Raw genomic sequence first — 16,044 nt, forward strand, 5'->3', positions numbered from 1 at the left:
ACACTTTCTGTTTCTGATATAGGGATGTGCTGTTTTAATTTCTCCAGAGTTCTTTTATCTTTTAATTTACATACTTTTATTTTCTTCTGGCTTCTTTTACTCTCACAATTTTACCTATTTTCAATTTTGCCACCACCACTCTCCATATGGTCTCCACCAAATGCCTCACCTGGTAGTGCTGTTACATCCATTAACTGATTACGATTGATTTTCTCAACCAAAAGAAATAATCACTAACTGCGTTTGTCCTTCTTTTACCCCAGTCATATCTAGTGATCTTTGTACTATTCTTCTTTCTAAACCAAGTGTTACTAACAATCATTTCATTTCTCTCACAAAAATCAATCAACTTATCTCCCTCATTGTTTCTTTCCCATATCCAAATGGACCAATCGCTTCTTCTTTACCAATTCTGTAATTTCCAACCTGCGTATTGAGATCTCCCATGACTGACCCTTTCATGTCAGTAATTACTTCCTCAAGTGTGGCCAATAATTCCTCTATATTTTCCTCACTCTTTCCAGTTTGGGGTGCATAAATTTGCATGAAATATTTCTCCTTCCATCTTCAGTCGTACTCTGATTATTCCATCACTAACATAGTCTATCAAATATCCACATTTTCATCCAGGATTTTTTTAACAATCACTCCTACTCCATTCTTTGCCTTACCTCCACTCCAGTATACAGTGTACCCTCTACTCATCCTCTTCACTCCCTTTCCCCTCCACTTGACCTCAGTCAGTCCCATCATTGCAACATTCCACCCCCCCCCCCCCATAAAGTCAATCAACTCTTCTTATTTTCCTGTCAGGGTCATAACATTTATTATTCCCACCCTCATAATATTAAACAATGGTTGCCCACTTATCACAGCTCCCCCAGCTCAAGAACTGCGCGTCACTTTTAGCTGGGTACGCTTAACCTTTTCCAAGGCTGATAATTACCACCACTCATTGTTACGATGGGGTCACCATTTCCAAAGGCATTTTGGGACTACAGCTAGCAATTATTCAGGCCGCCCCCTGCATGGGGAACAGACGCCCTTGCAGCTGCCCCTAACTTGAGAAAGAAACGCTGCTGATGAATAGTGTACTCATACTATTCCCCGAGTACAGGAGTGCCTCTTTCGTAATCTCCACCGTTCCAAAGTCCATCTTCTCTGCTGTAGATTCCGTTGAGGTCTTCGCTTGTAACCCTGAGCTGAGACCCTTACCAGATGCTGCACACCAGGTCAGTGTGCTCTGGGACTCACGTAGTCAGGCGCGCCACTCCCTGGGTAGGGCTGCCTCTGAAGAGGGGCTCTACCTGGTTACATACATACATACATACATACATACATTATCATTATAGACTGTTATGCCTTTCAGCGTTCAGTCTGCAAGCTTCTGAGAATTTACTAAACGTTGCCACAATCCTCGATTTGCAACTAGTGTTGTGGCCTCATTTAGTTCTATACCTTGTGCTCGTTCGCACGTCCACGACAGATTACAAAATGGCGCCGACCTATGGTATGGGCCTAGTAATCTAAAGCAAGCATGGAATAGTCGCCTGCTATGATGTCTCAGAGGGCCATATATTTCACGGAATGGTAATGTTTTCGAGTAAGATGGACAGTGGACGGTGCACAGTATTGTTTTCAAAAAAAATAGAAAAAGTTTATTATTGAAAATCTTCATCTTGAAATTTGCACGGCATCGAGAGCGGACGCAATTACCGTAATCGTAATATTTGATTTGGAGAAGCAAAGGACTGCGCATATAAAAGAAAGGAAAGAATACGACGATTAAATTAGAATAAAGTATCAGTCTTCACCAAAATTCAAACGGTTAAGACGAAGATAAAAGTACTGAAGTCGATACGTAAGAAATTGCGAAGACGACGAGGAGCTACGAAATAAATTAAAATTTAAGGATAAACGACGTCAATAGTAAAATGGCAACATATCGTAATATTACTAGCTTCGATTTTGAGATTGTCAAGAAGATGATCAAGATGATGCACTGAATTCACATGATGGACCGACCTGGGAACAATTCATCTTACCATACGACCAGGAAATGACGAGGAAGGCGACGGGTAACCATCCGACCGAGCCATGACGAAAAGAAGGCGACGGGTAACCAGATAATACTACCAGAGCGGAGGAGCGGATGACGTTCCAGATGTCTTACCCGTGACCGAACCGAAGACCCATCTACATCCAATGGGAATGGAACAGCTGGACCAGGGACAACTATGAGCGAGCTAAGTCATTCATAACATTTTATTGCATAATTTTTGGTTTGCTTACACATGTACCTTAGGTATGTGCTGATGGCTAATTGTAGGCCGATAAGAAGGCAATGCAAGTGATGATTATCATCTAAGTGTGAGATAATTAAGTCATAATTACGAGTTAATAACATAGCAGAAGTTATGCTATATCGACTAGAATACTTGTAGGAAGCGTGAGTTTTGAAGAGAAATATGAAACAGCTGATTGAATTGACATAAGGAGAGATTATAGAGATTTCATTGATGTAATGAATTAAGTTGACGTCACGAATGGATGTGCGCGGTGTATAAAGAAACATGGAAATACGCATTTGTTGGTTCATAGAAAGGGGCATTGAACTCGTCGATAGGTAATGAGGATCTGCGACTTGTGAATTTTAATAAGAAACAGTGTGGTATTTTTACGTAGTCGTCAAGTTTGGAACGCGATATATTATTATGGAGGCTACGGTGCTGATATTAGATTGATGTTATAATGAGAATATGAATATGATAATTGAGGAAAGTTACGAGTTATGGATAGTGATTTGAGATGTTTGTTACGCGATGCAGGACCATCGTGTACCTGCAAGTTAAGTTGTGCCACACTACTAGTGAAGTATATGTTTTATTTGCGTAAGAGTGCCCACACCGCAGGAGCTACTTAAGCCAAGGTACGAACTGCATGTATTACTATAGATGTATGCTCGTGACGTAATTGCATTTCAGTGTAAATGTTTTATAATGAATATTAGAATACTTCGACTTTGAATAGCTGTAGATAACCAAAAGCATTACGACACCGATATATATATAAGATGATGTTTGCCAAACCTCGCAGTTAAGCGCTTCCATGTTATTTGCAAGAGAGTAGTGTAGCTTGCATTGTGGTTGAATGTTATTGAAATATAACTATTTAATGGGACATAGAACCGACAAGGGCATGTGTGGGACAGCCAAAGATTATGCTGAAGTTAGATAGATAGCTAGATCAGTTAATATTCTCCGTTTGAACGTACATTTTTATTTACGAACTTCAACTAGGGAAAGGCAAGAGTAGGAGCCGAATTTAACAGGCACTAGGAAGGAATGCCTTAGTTCATATGTAGTTTCAACGCACAACGAGAGCAGTGCAACAAAATCATGACTTCGGATTTTATTAAAATTTAATTTAAAATATTCAGATTTATTTTCGATTTCCTAAAATTCCATTAGAGCTACTTAAACGAATTCCAATTTATTTACATTTGACTTATCAGTGTATTAGAGATTCATTGCGGCTGGATATTGTATCCAGGTGAGAGTGCTTAAATAAGACTAAAGAAAGTGAACTTTCGGAACGAGTTTATTGTGTCGATGTTGTACTTATATTTAAAATGCGAAGTGGAACTCGGACAAGGTCCAGTGATCTGTTGTAAATGTGTAATTTTTGAATTTCAACTTCACAAAGGAACTGATCATTTCATTAATTTAAATACTGAATATTATTTTTTATTTATCATACGAGCCAGCGCTGACTCAAATTTATTTTTTTTATACATATTATCAGTCAATTTGAATACTGCGTTACATAATATGGTAATTAGTAATTTAGTATTTTATTAATAAATATTTGGTTGATTTTCTACAATTGCTGGTGTCATGAGTTCTTTAATTAAGGTCTAGATTGTAAGTTAATGTATAGTGAAATAAGGAATCGTATAATTAAGTATTCATTTTACCATGGCAAGTTTCTCGAGGTCAAAACTCTAATAAGATAGTTGGCGGTGATTATTATAATGTCGTAAATAACGATGGGTGACATCCGTGGGTCGGATTTCTCATGGATCCACGTTAAGCGAATTCTACAGTAGGATTACATGTCCTACTAGCCATAATTAAACCCTGAGGTATCCGCTGAGCGACTCCATTTCGTCAAAATAGGCTGCATAACGACGAGTTAGAAAATGGAGGTATCGGGCAAAGAATGTTTAACCCGTTGGTTGCATTAAATTGGTCGCCCATCGTGGCGCAACAACATAAGATAGAGGCATCGGGAAAGGTTGCAATGACCAATGGGTTACATTTAATTGGCTGCCCAATCGTGGGGCCTAACTGAAGAGAAATACTCCGCGGCCACATTTAATTGCTGCCCAATCGTGAGGCTATTTAAAAGAAAAACACCGCGGGAAAGCACATTAAGTTGTCGCACCAACGTGAGTAGAAGAGAAAGACACCGTGGGAGTATAATGCATTAAATTGGAGTTCCAACGGTGACCAGAAGTGAAAGACACCGCGGGATCGTCAAGAAAGAGATTGAATATTAGAATATTTCAGCTAGCTCCTATACTGTGACCGAGAAGAGAAGTCGCCGTGGGAACGTATTGTTATGGAATACAATAAGTTCAGATAATATTGATCAACATAGATAATAATATGTAGAGATATTGTATGGAAAGGATTTATTAGGTTTGTAATGTTTGCAAGATATATGACGAGAGTCTGTGATGGAGAAGGGGGTATAATATATATGAGTATAAAGTCATATTAAATGAAATGGTCAATGTTGAGGAGTGAATGAGGTTTGTTAAGTGTTTATTCTCCTCTGGTCATATTAATAATATGAGTTAATTTTAACTGATTTTATTTTTAAAAAATATTGCACATGTTAAAGGCTATGTAGGCTTGTGTAGGTAGAAGGTAGGCTAAATGCCATATAGTAATAATTTATTTTCTTCTATTATGATCAGTTCCGGAGTGAATTCAAAATGACAAAATCCGAATTCATGGTCTAGTTGTTCATGGTCTACCTGGTAAGATGATGCTGTTTCCAGCAAGGTCCATCCATATCATAAGTGATTGGAAACAAGAAACTTTAACCTAGTGCACAATAGTGACATAAGAGACTATTTTAGTATAAGTAGTTTAAGGAGCTGTGAATTGTGTTATATATATGTATGTGTATTTATACCCTGTGAACTTAGAGGATTGCTAGGAAAGTTAGAGTACCGTAGGAAAATTGAAGAATTGTTAGGAATTTAATGAAAGCATACTAAATAGAATTTTACTTGACGGAAACATGGCGATGCAAGGAAGAATACAGACCAGAAGGGGTCAGGAAGAAGAAATGAGAGAAATACAGGAAAGACATGAGGGAACCCCGATGTGGTTCTTAGAGTATTTGAAAAAGCAAGAAGAGAAGGAGAGAAGGCAGGAAGAAGAAAAACAGAAGGAGAAAAAGGAACGCGAAGGAGAAAAACAGAAGGAGAGAAAGGAACGCGAAGAGAAGGAGAAAAAGCAGGAAGAAGAAAGACAGAGAGAGAAACATGAACGTGAGAATGAAAGAATAAGGCAGGAAGAGGAGAAGGAAAGAAGACGAGCAGAAAAGGAACGAAGATTAATAGAATGGCAACAAAAACAAGTTGAGAAGCAAGTGGAAGAAAGGAGAAAAGAACGCCACGAACTAATACAGGAGTTGGACAAGAAACAGGAAGAGTGGCAACTGAAGCAAAAGGAGACTATGGAGGAAATCGTTAGCAGAATAGAAAGCGAACATAAAGGGATGATCCAAGAATTAAAAGGGAAACAGGAAAAGATGACTGAAGAATTTTTTGGAGTCAGAAATGAAATACAAGGTTTGCGTGCCGAGTTGACCGAAACCATGGAAAATAAAAACCAAGAGATGCGAGAGGAGATAAACAGAATGAGGGCAGAAGTGGTACAGAATCCAAATATCATCACAGCACTGGTGGATGAGGAAATTGCCAAACTGACTGACAAGCTAGAGGAAATCAAAGGCAGTAATGAGAAGAAATGGGAAGAAGTAAATGAAATAAAGAAGAAGATAACTGAAGGACAGGAAACTATCAAGAGATTAGAAGATGTGAAGATAAGTGAAATAGCGAAGGGCATGGAAGGACTAAGCCTGAAACAACAAGACTTAGTAGGAAAATTTAACCGAGCTTCAGATCAGGTAGCCGACAAAATAAATGAACTGAAGGAGAAAATGGAAACTGATAAGGCTGATTCAGAGCGGAAGATGGAGAAGACCGATGAGGAAATGAAACAAATAAGGAAAGAACTTCAGGAGATGAGGGTAGAAAACCAATCGGCGAAATCTGTGTTTTCGAACTCAAGTGAACGGCAAAGAGTTATGGAAACACAAGTACAAGAAAGAGAAAACACACCTTCAGTAACAATCGACTCGAACAGGCGAGACTTGGATATGATGAACGGAAGCAACCAGAGTGATAGCACTCCCATTATTAATATCATTAAAAATTATGATGATCGGCCCAAGCACTTCGACGGTTCAGCGAAGATCTCTCCCAAACAATTCCTTAGAGATATCGAAGAATATTTTAGAGAAGGGAGAATACAGGAAGAAAAGAAATTACGCATAATCGAGAAGCACTTAGATGGGAACCCGAATATATGGTTTCGAGCATTTAAATACACTTTCCACACGTACGATGAATTTAAAGCTGCTTTCTTGAGAAAATTCTGGGACTCAGAAATACAACAGCAGTTGAGATTGGAGCTCTACTCTAGGAAATTTTCTAATGCAGGGCAAACACGGTATTCCGATTTCTTTTCCTACCAGTTTCACCGTTTCCAAGACTTAGATTGCGCACCGAGTGAATTAGAAGCGATCAAGACTATACAGAGACAACTACCGTTAGAGGTACAGAGGTTGTTAGCGGCCACGGATATACAGACCGCAGTAGACATGGAAAAACGGCTGAGGCAGATTGATATGACATCATCATGCCTGGTGGAAAGAAATCCCAGAAATATTAGGCAAGTAGAAGCGATTAACATTATTAGGCATGAAAGCACAAGCGGTAGAGTGAGCGGATCTGAACAAGACAGGACCGAGAATCATTTTAACACTCAAGATAACACACGAAAAAGACATTGTTGTAGATGCAGCGGAGAACAACCTGCGAGATGGGAACCAAGAGATCATAGAAGTAACCCACAATACAGGAACAATATTCGATATAATAGAAATAGGAGCCAACCCTATCCAAGAAACAGAAGATGGTATAATGAAAAACGACGGCCTAATGAGTATAATAGAAATGAAGAAAATAGAAGGTATATACAAGAGCTTAGAGAGCAAAGGCAGAATAAGACACGATGGGAGGATGCTATTAGAGACAAAGATATCAATGGAGACCTCGAAGGAGCAGAGAGTCTCGAGCTCCAAGATTATAAGAGGAAAAGAGGAGAGGAGAAATTTACAGAAAACAATACGCAGAGAGGTACGCCTGATTCCGAACCATCGGTAAGAAAAAAAAAAACGCCGATGGAATAATAACTCAGTTGGAAGAAGAAAATGATCAGGAAAATAGAAACATTGTCAAAATTCGTAGTTGAATAATAACACAATTTGATCACTGGGACATCCGACCAGAAGACTTGGTTCGAGATGAAACATGCGACGTAAAGGAAGCCAGATCCACAGCAAATAGAGACTATGATAAAGGAAAAGCTACTGGAACAATCACGAAAAAGACTAAAGAGGATGCAAAATAAGAAATTCCATGCACCTTATAAACGAGGTGATCTTGTATTAATTAAGACGGTACCAATATCTAATGCACCGAACAGAGTATGTGCGAAGTTCCTACCATTATACAACGGTCCATATAAAGTAGAGCGTGTGCTAGGAAATAATGCATACGAATTAACAAGCATGAATGGAAAGTACAGAAATGTACACAATGCTTCTAACATCAAGCCTTATTACCAAGAAAATCAGACTAATGAAACCACAGAACTAGTAGAAAAAAGTGCCAAGAATGTATAAATTACATACCAATTCAAGTTACCGTCTGCAAGTCATTTGAAATTACGTTTTATTATGTTTATTGAAGGAAAGAATCAGCTGATTACATAAGCACAGTCGAGGATAGCAATGAGCATCTCTAAATCTGGAGCGATAATCAACGGTCGATATATTAAAATCGATTAGCCAGTCGCAATAGGACAATGAATATATATAAGAAGCGAAGGCACATTTATGATGTGAGTTTAAGAAAGGAAAATATATTGTGACCAATATATTTTATCCGTGACGGGGGAGAAAATGTGCTCGTTCGCACGTCCACGACAGATTACAAAATGGCGCCGACCTATGGTATGGGCCTAGTAATCTAAAGCAAGCATGGAATAGTCGCCTGCTATGATGTCTCAGAGGGCCATATATTTCACGGAATGGTAATGTTTTCGAGTAAGATGGACAGTGGACGGTGCACAGTATTGTTTTCAAAAAAAATAGAAAAAGTTTATTATTGAAAATCTTCATCTTGAAATTTGCACGGCATCGAGAGCGGACGCAATTACCGTAATCGTAATATTTGATTTGGAGAAGCAAAGGACTGCGCATATAAAAGAAAGGAAAGAATACGACGATTAAATTAGAATAAAGTATCAGTCTTCACCAAAATTCAAACGGTTAAGACGAAGATAAAAGTACTGAAGTCGATACGTAAGAAATTGCGAAGACGACGAGGAGCTACGAAATAAATTAAAATTTAAGGATAAACGACGTCAATAGTAAAATGGCAACATATCGTAATATTACTAGCTTCGATTTTGAGATTGTCAAGAAGATGATCAAGATGATGCACTGAATTCACATGATGGACCGACCTGGGAACAATTCATCTTACCATACGACCAGGAAATGACGAGGAAGGCGACGGGTAACCATCCGACCGAGCCATGACGAAAAGAAGGCGACGGGTAACCAGATAATACTACCAGAGCGGAGGAGCGGATGACGTTCCAGATGTCTTACCCGTGACCGAACCGAAGACCCATCTACATCCAATGGGAATGGAACAGCTGGACCAGGGACAACTATGAGCGAGCTAAGTCATTCATAACATTTTATTGCATAATTTTTGGTTTGCTTACACATGTACCTTAGGTATGTGCTGATGGCTAATTGTAGGCCGATAAGAAGGCAATGCAAGTGATGATTATCATCTAAGTGTGAGATAATTAAGTCATAATTACGAGTTAATAACATAGCAGAAGTTATGCTATATCGACTAGAATACTTGTAGGAAGCGTGAGTTTTGAAGAGAAATATGAAACAGCTGATTGAATTGACATAAGGAGAGATTATAGAGATTTCATTGATGTAATGAATTAAGTTGACGTCACGAATGGATGTGCGCGGTGTATAAAGAAACATGGAAATACGCATTTGTTGGTTCATAGAAAGGGGCATTGAACTCGTCGATAGGTAATGAGGATCTGCGACTTGTGAATTTTAATAAGAAACAGTGTGGTATTTTTACGTAGTCGTCAAGTTTGGAACGCGATATATTATTATGGAGGCTACGGTGCTGATATTAGATTGATGTTATAATGAGAATATGAATATGATAATTGAGGAAAGTTACGAGTTATGGATAGTGATTTGAGATGTTTGTTACGCGATGCAGGACCATCGTGTACCTGCAAGTTAAGTTGTGCCACACTACTAGTGAAGTATATGTTTTATTTGCGTAAGAGTGCCCACACCGCAGGAGCTACTTAAGCCAAGGTACGAACTGCATGTATTACTATAGATGTATGCTCGTGACGTAATTGCATTTCAGTGTAAATGTTTTATAATGAATATTAGAATACTTCGACTTTGAATAGCTGTAGATAACCAAAAGCATTACGACACCGATATATATATAAGATGATGTTTGCCAAACCTCGCAGTTAAGCGCTTCCATGTTATTTGCAAGAGAGTAGTGTAGCTTGCATTGTGGTTGAATGTTATTGAAATATAACTATTTAATGGGACATAGAACCGACAAGGGCATGTGTGGGACAGCCAAAGATTATGCTGAAGTTAGATAGATAGCTAGATCAGTTAATATTCTCCGTTTGAACGTACATTTTTATTTACGAACTTCAACTAGGGAAAGGCAAGAGTAGGAGCCGAATTTAACAGGCACTAGGAAGGAATGCCTTAGTTCATATGTAGTTTCAACGCACAACGAGAGCAGTGCAACAAAATCATGACTTCGGATTTTATTAAAATTTAATTTAAAATATTCAGATTTATTTTCGATTTCCTAAAATTCCATTAGAGCTACTTAAACGAATTCCAATTTATTTACATTTGACTTATCAGTGTATTAGAGATTCATTGCGGCTGGATATTGTATCCAGGTGAGAGTGCTTAAATAAGACTAAAGAAAGTGAACTTTCGGAACGAGTTTATTGTGTCGATGTTGTACTTATATTTAAAATGCGAAGTGGAACTCGGACAAGGTCCAGTGATCTGTTGTAAATGTGTAATTTTTGAATTTCAACTTCACAAAGGAACTGATCATTTCATTAATTTAAATACTGAATATTATTTTTTATTTATCATACGAGCCAGCGCTGACTCAAATTTATTTTTTTTATACATATTATCAGTCAATTTGAATACTGCGTTACATAATATGGTAATTAGTAATTTAGTATTTTATTAATAAATATTTGGTTGATTTTCTACAATTGCTGGTGTCATGAGTTCTTTAATTAAGGTCTAGATTGTAAGTTAATGTATAGTGAAATAAGGAATCGTATAATTAAGTATTCATTTTACCATGGCAAGTTTCTCGAGGTCAAAACTCTAATAAGATAGTTGGCGGTGATTATTATAATGTCGTAAATAACGATGGGTGACATCCGTGGGTCGGATTTCTCATGGATCCACGTTAAGCGAATTCTACAGTAGGATTACATGTCCTACTAGCCATAATTAAACCCTGAGGTATCCGCTGAGCGACTCCATTTCGTCAAAATAGGCTGCATAACGACGAGTTAGAAAATGGAGGTATCGGGCAAAGAATGTTTAACCCGTTGGTTGCATTAAATTGGTCGCCCATCGTGGCGCAACAACATAAGATAGAGGCATCGGGAAAGGTTGCAATGACCAATGGGTTACAACCTCTTATCTTTAAATCATTAGAAACCGAGTCTAACCATCGCCGTCTTGGTCTCCCTCTACTTCTCTTACCCTCCATAACAGAGTCCATTATTCTCCTAGGTAACCTATCCTCCTCCATTCGCCTCACATGACCCCACCACCAAGCCGGTTTATGCGTACAGTTTCATCCATCGAGTTCATTCCTAAATTAGCCTTTATCTCCTCATTCCGAGTACCCTCCTGCCATTGTTCCCACCAGATGATATAGATGTTGATTCCCCTAGGGAATCTGAAATATTTGTTCCGAATGAGTAAATGTATAATACCAATATAAATGGTCCGTTATTGGACATTATAAATTTTCCAGCTAACTCATTTCCGTTTGCCAGCGCCTACGCAGTGGCCTCCACGGTATGCACTAGCCAGCGTCTTGGTAGGTGTGCTAGGTACCAACTGATGAGCCCAGCCTGGCACACGAGGGCGAAACGCTGGCAAACGGAAATGAGTTAGCTGGAAAATTTATAATGTCCAATAATGGACCATTTATATTGGTATTATTGTTCCCACCTGTTTGTACCAGCAATCATTCTCGCTACTTTCATGTCTCTTACTTCTAACTTATGAATAAGATATCCTGAGTCCACCCAGCTTTCGCTCCCGTAAAGCAAAGTTGGTCTGAAAACAGACCGATGTACCGTAAAATGGGGTGAATAGGGACAGTTTTTTCGGTTTTTGCTTAATAACTTTTGAAGGAATTGGTTAATTTTAATAGGGTGAATTTTTCTGTTAAAAAGGAAGTTGGTGTTTATATTTTATACACACAGAATATTATCCTGCAGTTGTAGAACTGGATATATTATTTTAAAGGGATGTCCCTATTCACCCCAGTGATGGGGTCAATAGGGACACTCAGTATTTTAAATTGATGTCCCTATTCTAATTGGCGTTTAGGTTGACTGGGACACAATATATGTTTCTAAACACCTTTTAATATACAATGTATTTATTATGGGTGCAGAATTTACATGTTTGGTACAACAAACAAACAAGAAATCTTCACAATTCACTGAAAGTATATCTTCCCCTTCTTACAACCGGTGGCTTCAGAATAGTCATCACCTGTGTCTGCTCGAACTCAAACTCATCAGCTACATTTGGGAACAGATAAATAGTAGACACTTTCGTAGACTGTCTGAGAAATGTTCCTAGGTAATTTCGTCCCGGGTTGATCACTTTCAGTACCTTTCCTACAAAGACCTTTTGCACACCTCGATCATATAAAAACTTCACTTTAACCCAGCTTCCTTCTTTTATTCCTTGTTCTGAAATGTTTGCGTCACTTCCTTGCTCTTTGTAAGGCACTGATGAGTTGCTTTCTTCATCAGAAGTCAAATTTTCTACCGAAACACTTTTTCCAGGCAGCACTTTCAGTCTCTTCTTTCCGCCAGCCAAATTACTAGTTCCTTCATCACCACCGTAACGCATTTCTTTGAGAAAACTTGTCAGACTGTCATTAACATCCAGGTTGCTAGAATTATCTTCTCCCTCTTCGCAGGCTGGAAGTCTCTCCAAAACTCTCTTCCTGTTTAATGGATATATTCCAGATTTGTTGAACCCAGACCTGATGTTCATTTCCATATTATTCTGCATATTGTCGAGAGTCTGCTTCAGCAACCTTGGAAACATCTTCTTGTCAAAAGGTTTGTTACCTCCTCCCTTCAGTTTCCATGATTCCATCACTTGGCGCCAGGCAACTTTTAGTGGTCTGAAGAGTGCCAAATCTAGAGGCTGGGTCATATGCGTTGAATTTGCAGGCAGAAAAACTAAAGAAATGTCATTCTCTTTGCACAGTTTTATAACAGCAGGAGACAAATGAGAGCTTAGGTTATCTCCAATAACCACCTTCTTCCCAACCAAGCACTTACAGTATGGAATAATTATCTTCTCGAACCAATCAAGAAAGCAGCATCCATCTATCCAGCCTGATTTGCTGCGGTTGTATCGAGCTCCGCGTGGCCCTCCTTCTGTCCATAAATCATACAGATGCTGAGCCTTATAGATGACATAAGGTGGTAAAAGTGTACTGTCGGCAGTTGCTGCGAACATCACGGATGTGTTAGACTTACTTTCATTCATCACTCGTTCAGGATATTTGCACCCTCTCTTGAATATCAGTTTGCGACGACCTGGATCATCAGCAAGGCAGGTTTCATCGTAATTGATAATCGCCTCAGGAGGGACACCTTCAAGAGTCTTTTCCAGTTCGTCAAAATACTTCTTGATGTCTGCTGACGACACCTTTGCTCTACTACGTTTCACATTCTGACACATTCTTTGGGAAAGGCGAGCACTATGTCGAGACAGGAATGAGAAGGCCCAATCAATTCCTGGCATATTGTCTCTGAACTTAGCAACGTTTGATCCTTCTCTGTCTAAATAATACTTAACAAAACATCGGAGATCAAAAGTACTCAGTGGGTAACCCCACTCACAACATGTCAGAATACACTCTACCAATTCCTCTTCAAAATCATGTGATAAACTTGTCTGCCCACCTTTCTTCTTCATAGACACTACGGTTCCATCTGTGTTAGCAACATATCTTTGTAAAGCAGATTTTGAAATGTTGAATTTCTCTGCTGCTGAACGTATTGAAACACCACTTTTCACTTTCAAAACTGCCTTTTTCACTATTTCAGCATCCACAGGTAAATGAGTTTTTGAATGAGGGTCTCTCTTATACTTTCTTCCCATTGTCCCTATTCACCCCATTTTCAAGTTATGTGGTACAAGTCTCTAAAAAAAATTAAATAGTGCACAGTTTAGTCACAGTAATCTTCTATAAACTTGAGAAGTTGTTCAAAGAATATCACTGAATGTAATTATAATTCGAACACACCGTTTCAGCCTCTGCAATTAGCTCACCAACTTAAGTTTTCCTGAACTAAGAAAATGGCGCCAAAACATCAGCTGCCTTACAGGCTGGCCAACCAGACAAAAATTTGTTTTTGTGTAAACTCTTAGACTTTATGGAAAGGTCAAAGAATAAAGAAAACACTAATTTCCCTTAAATGAAAAAAATATCTTTAGTTGACACTGTGGAGAATAAATTATAATTTTTCCTTTTTTTGTCCCTATTCACCCCTTTGTCCCTATTCACCCCATTTTACGGTAAAGATAGTTTCGTCTGGGAGCTGACTTCCTTCTTACAGAATACTGCTGATCGCAACTGCGAGCTCACTGCATTAGCTTTACTACACCTTGATTCAATCTCACTTACTATATCACCATCCTGGGAGAACACACAACCTAAATACTTGAAATTATCGACCTGTTCTAGCTTTGTATTACCAATCTGACATTCAATTCTGTTGAATTTCTTACCTACTGACATCAATTTAGTCTTTGAGAGGCTAATTTTCATACCATACTCATTGCACCTATTTTCAAGTTCCAAGATATTAGACTGCAGATTTTCGGCACAGTCTGCCATTAAGACCAAGTCGTCAGCATAGGCCAAACTGCTTACTACATTTCCACCTAACTGAATCTCTCCCTGCCATTTTATACCTTTCAGCAGATGATCCATGTAAACTACGAACAGCAATGGTGAAAGATTACAGCCTTGTCTAACTCCTGTAAGTACCCTGAACCAAGAACTCATTCTACCATCAATTCTCACTGAAGCCCAATTGTCAACATAAATGCCTTTGATTGATTCTAATAATCTACCTTTAATTCCATAGTCCCCCAGTATGGCGAACATCTTTTCCCTCGGTACCCTGTCATATGCTTTCTCTAGATCTATGAAACATAAACACAACTGCCTATTCTTCTCGTGGCATTTTTCAATTACCTGGCGCATACTGAAAATCTGATCCTGACAGCCTCTCTGTGGTCTGAAACCATACTGGTTTTCATCCAACTTTCTCTCAACGACTGCTCGCACCCTCCCTTCCAGGATGCCAGTGAATACTTTGCCTGGTATACTAATCAATGAGATACCTCGATAGTTGTTGCAATCCTTCCTGTTCCCTTGCTTATAGATAGGTGCAATTACTGCTTTTGTCCAATCTGAAGGTACCTTACCAACACTCCACGCTGATTTTACTACTCTATGAAGCCATTTCATCCCTGCCTTCCCACTATACTTCACCATTTCAGGTCTAATTTCATCTATTCCTGCTGCCTTATGACAATGGAGTTTATTTACTATCCTTTCCACTTCCTCAAGCATAATTTCACCAACATCCTTTTGCTCCTCCCCATGAGCTTGGCTGTTCGCCACACCACCATGATGATTTCCTTTTACATTGAGAAGATGTTCAAAATATTCCCTCCACCTCTCCAGTGATTCCCTGGGATCTATTATGAGTTCACCTGAATTACTCAAAACACTGTTCATTTCCTTTTTCCCTCCCTTCCTAAGATTCTTTATTACTGTCCAGAAAGGTTTCCCTGCTGCTTGACCTAGCCTTTCCAGGTTATTACCAAAATCTTCCCATGACTTCTTTTTGGATTCAACAACTATTTGTTTCGCTCTGTTTCTTTCATCTACGTACCAATCCCTGTCTGCCTTGGCCCTTGTTTGGAGCCATTTCTGATAAGCCTTCTTTTTACGTTTACAGGCTGCTCTCACTTCATCATTCCACCCTTGCTGTTTCTATTACAGCATCCCTGTATGCCACCCATTCACTTTCTATATCCTGAACCTGCTTACTGTCTACTGTTTGAAACTTCTCACTAATCATATCCATGTACTTCTGTCTAATTTCCTCGTCTTGGAGACTTTCTACCCTTATTCGTTTGCAGACAGATTTCACTTTCTCTACCCTACGCCTAGAGATACTTAGTTCACTACAGATCAGATAGTGG

Source organism: Anabrus simplex, chromosome 1 (assembly GCF_040414725.1).
Source record: "Anabrus simplex isolate iqAnaSimp1 chromosome 1, ASM4041472v1, whole genome shotgun sequence".
Taxonomy (NCBI): Eukaryota; Metazoa; Arthropoda; class Insecta; order Orthoptera; family Tettigoniidae; genus Anabrus; species Anabrus simplex.